We start from the raw sequence: 6782 nt of genomic DNA, 5'->3' as shown, positions 1-6782 counted from the left end.
AGGTAGAAATGCTGTAGTATTTAATGTGTATATATTGGAAAAATTGAACAGAAATAGGTTCTAAGTCCTTGTGTTCATTTAGTATTGTTCTTTAAAATAACTTCATGGTAGAAAACGTATTTAATACTTTTTCCCTAAGAATATATCACTATAGACTAAGAGAGACCAGAGTAAAGTCATCTGGAAAATTGAGGATGGTAGGAGTTGTTTACTATTATAATGATGAATTAAACCCTGAACAAAACCAAAAAAAGAGGGAACAAATACCCCATAAGAATTGATAGGCAAGAACAGGAAACTGGACTCTACATCTATATAATTAAAAAATTGCACTTTGATTTAGGATTTGATAATGGGAATTCTTTAGTTCACATAGCTTCTCTGAACATTAAAAGCCTATCTAGAGATTACTGGATTACAAAAAAGAAAAAAAAAGGAAAAGAAAGAAAAAAACCTGAAACTCTTTGGTGCTCTTGAGTGTAAATAATAGTGCTAACTGTGTTTACTTCTTTTTCATTTATTTTTTGGGGACTCTTCATTTTTATAAATTATTTTGTTTTAAAAAATCCAATAAAGGTTTTATTCCTGGATGTAATTTTTTTCCTTTATATTTCACAGTAAATGTTTGATGTCTGCTGATCATAGAATTGTTGCTTGACGATCATTATTTTTAGGGAAAAGGATGAGTTGCAGTTACTATTATGATTTGAAAAACTAGGTAACTTATACAAGGTTACACACCAGTATATATCAGGGCCCAGACTTAAATCTAGTAGGAGTTGTCTTTCCAGTTATAAAGCTGTATATATGTGTATACACACACACACACAATACATATACATACATACGTATATACATACATTTTATATGTGGGTATGAACATGTAGAGAGGGAGCTCCAGTGTGTAGTGGATAGTCATATATTTGTATGTTTTTGTTTCTATATGTAAAGGTACATATACATGTGTGTATACACATAAATATAAAAGTGTTGCAAGAGCACATATGTGCACAGCACAAAAAATAGAGAGCTGGCCTTAGAGGGCCTCAGATATATTGGCTTGTGTGGCCATGACAAGTTACATAATCTTTTCTTTTTGTTTGTTTTTTGGGCAATTGGTGTTAAGTAACTTGCCCAGGGTCACACAGCTAGTAAGCGTCAAGTGTTTGGTCTGAGGCCGGATTTGAACTCAGGGCCTCCTGACTTTAGGGCTGGTGCTCCATCCACTGCGCCACCTAGCTGCCCCTAAATCACATAATCTTTAAGTGCCCCCAGGCAACCTCTGTGACTAAGTTACAGAAATCACAGGTGTGGATTCAGCTGGTTACTAAGGTTCTTTTATATAGGAACAAAAGCTCTTCTTCCAAATTTAAGATTAAAAGACTTAAGGTACTCATTATCTATAAAACTTGTTCAGACCCAAATGCAGTAGTTACCTCACAGGGCTATTGTGAGGCTCAAATGACATAAGGTGAACGTGGCTGGTGACATTTCCAAACTATCCACTCTTTCACACATCCTTTGTTCTTAAGGAACAAAGAGTAACTTGTCCTGATTTTCAAAAAGGAAAGATAACAGGACCTACGTTTTACTTAGTGAATTTAACTTTAATTTTTGGCAAAATCCTAGAATTTGTTGTTAAAGGGTTGGTGTTTTTGAATTAATCATTATTAAGAACAGGAAACAAACAAAATAAATGAGCAGCTCAACCTTCTCTCATCAGTTATCATCATATCCACCTCAAGCAATGGTTCATCTCTTCTTCAATCCACCATTTTCCTTTCAATATTGCTTTTTTTAAAAAATCTTTTTTTTCCTTTGCTCCCCTCTTCACCCTTAGCTCCTTCAGAGCTCCAGCACCCCCAATGTTATCTTATAGGACCATTGGTAGGTAAGATTCATACTTTTCTGTTCTTGTCATTCATCTTGTCATTTGGTTTTGCTTCCATCTTCTGTTCATTTCTTAAAATTTTAAATTGATTTGTGAGTTCCTGGTGCATCCATGTTGGTCTGTTTAGACAAATCCTATTTTCCCTCTCCATTGGGAGTTTTAAATAGCCCTTCTGGGATGATGTCTCCTGCTAAACTTTCCTCTAAACCTAGATTTCCCAAAATCTAGGGTCTTATCAGATTATGACCAGATAACCTCTCTTTCATAAATTCTTGGTAGGAATGATCATTTCCCTCAGAGGATTCCATCCTTTTTATCCAAACAACTAATTCTTTCTTCTGTTGCTCAAAATCAGGTCCAGAATATAATTTCCTTTTTGGTTCCTCAATCTTTGGAAGTACAGAGTTATCACTAAGTTAAGTCAAGAAGTTCTCAGGTGCTCTGCTTTTGGTAGAATGCTAGAAGGTTTCTGGATAATTGAAGTCTCTCATCACTACTGTGCCAGGCCTGTCTTTGTCCAGGTGGTCTAATAATAATAGTAATAATAATAGCTAGTATTTATATAGCACTCTAAGGATTTTTAAAGCACTTTACAAATATTTTGTCTCCATGTAAGCCCAGGGAGGTAAGTGCTTTTATTATCAGTCATCATCACCCACATTTTGCAGATAAGGAAAATTAGCACCAGAAGAGGTTAAGTGACTTAATCAGGCTTTGGCAAGTTTTTGAAGTAAAGTTTGAACTCAGGTTTTTCTGACTCTGGGTCTAAACTCTGTCCACCGTATCACCTCGATGACTCCAATGACAAAATCACATTTCTCCTATTGACCTTCACCCAAATATTCTATTATGTGTATTCTCTCTGGCTCTTGGATTTCCTGACATCGATATGCTTAATATATGATGTTATCTATCATTTTATCCATCCTGTTTCTTTTGAATAAATTTTACCTATCTACAACCATTATCTAGTTATGCTTCATTCCATTAATTCTCAGTGACACTCACAAAGGTCAAATTTGCCTTCCTATGTTGGGGCCTCTTGCTTGTTACCTGAATTTTAGAAATTTGTGTATAAAAGTATGGGATGTCTGAACTACTGCTGTTCCTTCAATGTTGTTGCTTTCTATGTAGTCTAGTTTGGGGATATACATATACTCTCTCTCCCTCATTCTCTTTTAGTTTAAAGCCTTTGTGACTAGATTGACAAGACACCCATCAAGTACATTCTTAGCAGTTTTTGTTAGACATACACCATCTCTGTCCGGGAAACTGTCATATATTAAGCAGTGGTCGAAAAGTTAAAATCTGATAAGGCAACATTTGTGAAGCACATAGCAAAGTGCCTAGCACGTACTAGGTACTTAGTAAAATGCTCATTCCTTGTTTTTTTCCCTCACCCTTTCCCCCTGCAGATCTAATTCACTACCTCCTTAACCAGCTATTCACTTCTCAAATCAGTTTTTCTCTTCAAAATCCTTGCTCCAGCTGGGCAACAGTGAGGAAATGCAACCTGTGCCCCTGGAGTCTTCAGTCTTTCTTACCCAAAACTTTATCATATGTGCTCATATACTCAACAGACATCATCCATTTTGGTAAGTCTTGGGAAATCACTGTCATATCTTGAATTATGTAACCTGGAAAAACAATAGACCTTTAAGTTATTTGTTCAACAAATAGCTCTCAGTACCTGAGGAGGGAATCAACAATTCCTCTTACCTTTCTTGTCTTCTTTTGACCCTAACTCAATGATTTCTCAGTTGATAGCTGTGTTTTTCAGTATTCCTTCAAAGACAAGTAGCTGCTTCCTCCTCAACTTTCCAGCGTTCTTATCTTCAGGAAGACTCTCAAATATATTTTTAAGCTCTCATTATACATTTCTCCTTTCTCCTGTGTGTAACACTTCTGCTCTGCAGTCTCTTGGCAAAGATGACTTATTCCATCTCAGATCCCTTTCCCACCCCCACCCCCCAACTGAAGTCTTGCTTTTGTTTCTATTAGGAATGTTTCATTGTCCCTAAAAACCTAGAATGTGAAGAATCATTCTTTGAGTTCCTTTAGCTTGGCTTCAGAAGGAATAGCAGCCCACTTTTGAATACAGATAGTCAATTGACTGGTGGAAATTCAAACATCATATATTAGATACAATTCACTGCCAATTCACTGCCAACTCCACATTCACCCTGCCTCCTTTCTTTCTTGAACCAATCCCTTCTTTGTTTCACCTATTTGCCAAACCCACCAATCAGTCATGGTACTTCATCATGTCAGCAAAGGAAAAGAAAAAGAATCTCTGCCTTCAAGTTGCTTACCTTCTCAAGGAGACAAGTAGGTAGATACAAATAGAGTAAATGGGAAATATGAGAGGGGAAAGTTTTAGGATCTGGGGGAAAACAGAAAAGGCATAGAGGATCTGAGCTAAATTTTAAAAGAGGTCAGAGAAACTAAGAGATGGAAGTGAGGGGATGAAGCATTACAGACATGGAGACAAATTAGTGCAAAGACATAGAAATGGGAAATGGAGTTTTATGTTTTAGGACCTGCAAGTAGGCCAATATTATAGGTAGAAGAGGGCAAAATATAAGAATATTAGAAAGGTAGGAAGGGGGTAGATTGTGAAGATCCTTAAACATCAAACAAAGGAGTTTTGTTTTTTTTTATTCTAGACTTAATATGGAGTATTAAAATGATTGCCAGATTGGGCTTATAATATCTCTCCGGAAGAATACATTTATACTCGGGTTTTGCTAAGAGTGTGACTCTTCTTTCTTCTATAATGGAATTAGTATATTCCATTTTACAAGTGAGTTTTTTTTTTAATGGTTTGACTATTTCCTTTATTCTCTTTGCTTCCAACCCCATTTTGCTTATTAAAGCCTCTGTCCTCTTAAGTAATTTTTACACTTAGAAGGTAAATGGATCTATTCCAAAATATTATCATCTACTGTCATTGTATCTGGTAATCTTTGAATGACTCAACAGATCAGGTAGTTCACAAAGTGTTGAATCATTTCTCTAGCCCTGACCTTACTAACAATTACTTTTCATTCTCCCAATTCTTTGACCTTTCTTTTCAATGTCCTTATAATGCCCCTGTTTCTAATCTCTTGGTCCACTACTAGAATCAGGAGACTCTTATGGATTCCTAGTTCAAAAATATCACAATGCTTTCCAAACAACTAAGACTAATGCATAATGGCAATATTCAACCAATAACCAAAGAACTATTCACCCAGGTAATTTGGCCAACAATACCACATACAAATCTGTAGCAATAACAAGTGCCAACAAATGGTTATCATCAAGGCAAACATGCAGAGAAATAGCTATAATTCTAAAGGCATGCTACTTGTATATCAAATAGGCAACTGTATAACAGTATTCATTTTGGCATCATCAAATAGAAAGTGTTATTATTCACATGCAATAGAGTATGAGAGATTATCAATGGAAACTAAATCTCAAAACATTGTTTTAAATTCAATGACAAATATAAAATAATATTCAGAACAAAAATCACTTGGATTTAAATAAGAGATAAAATAAAAAACCATAAATAAAAGTATACTTCAAAATAAAATTCCATATCAAAATTGATGGCAAAGAAAAAATCCAGCAAGAAAAAGATTTAAATTAAGTATTCAATAGTGTGTATAAATATATAAATAACAGAATCTATATATAATTATCCAACAAAAATTAATTCAATATTCAATAATCTTTCTTAAAAGTATTCAGTTGCTAAAGGCATTTTATATTCAAGCTAAAATTTTGAAAAAGAATGAAATTAAAAAAATAAAAAGATTACAATTTAATATTTATATTGCCTGAGTAATAATGTAGGAAATTCCCCTTAAGAGAAACAGTAGAGGAAAAAAACAGCTTTTAAACTCTCAAAGCAGGGAAAAGGGAAAAAAGTGTTCCCCTAAACTAGAGGCTTTTCACCATCCTGATTGCCCTCTCTAAACATGCTACAGCTTATCAATATCCTCTTAAAATATGGTGCCCAGAATTAGATCCAATATTTTACATGCAGCAAGACAAGGGCTGAGTGATAACATGATCTCACAATCCTAGGCACTACTATGTGATGGAGTTTAAGATTACACTGACTTTATCAGCTACGATAGGCTTGGACAATATACGGCCCACGGGTCGCTTGCAGCCCACCAAAATATGTCCTGTGGTCAGAGAAAAATGTAGGGTTGCCATCCCGCATGCTCCTGTTTGTCACATGTGCCGTGGCGACCAATCATTGTCAGTCAGTCACTAGTCTAACTTATCTGCTGCCTGACAGAGACATTTGGCCTGTTATAATTTTGGCTCCCTACCTACTGCCAAGTTGTGCAGGTCTGAGCTATCATATCACACTGTTGATTTAGACTGAACTTGCTGTTTACCTAAACTCCCAGGTCTTTTTCAGACAAATTGTTGCGTAGACATTCACAATACCTTATGCAAAAGCAAAAGAGACTAGAACATTTAAATGGTTGAATGCTTATAATAATTCCCATCTTACATTTGCTTAATTCAATTGATCAATAATTTATTAAGCACTTTCTATGTGACAGACACTTTACTGGCTATTTGGGATGCAAAGACAAAAACAAAACCACTCTTGCCCTTTTGCTAGCTATTGAAATTTTGAGTTTTCCAATTTACAAGGGACTTTCAGTTAAGTTTTCTCATTTGATTCTAACAGTTTTGTGAAGTGAGGAGGGTGTTATCCCCATTTTGTAACCAGGTTATGACTTAACCCAGAGTCACGTAAGTAGTAAATGGAAAATTCAAGAGTTGAATCTAGCTCATCTGACTTTAGTTTAGTGTCCCAAAAGTCTTAGTGCTAGAGCTGCACTGACACTCTTGAGAGTCCCTATATGATGAAACAAAA

This window comes from Vombatus ursinus, unplaced genomic scaffold (assembly GCF_900497805.2).
Source record: "Vombatus ursinus unplaced genomic scaffold, bare-nosed wombat genome assembly UNPS02014805.1, whole genome shotgun sequence".
NCBI classification, from domain to species: domain Eukaryota; kingdom Metazoa; phylum Chordata; class Mammalia; order Diprotodontia; family Vombatidae; genus Vombatus; species Vombatus ursinus.
The sequence above is the reverse complement of the archived record's forward strand: the minus strand, read 5'-3'. Positions refer to the sequence as shown.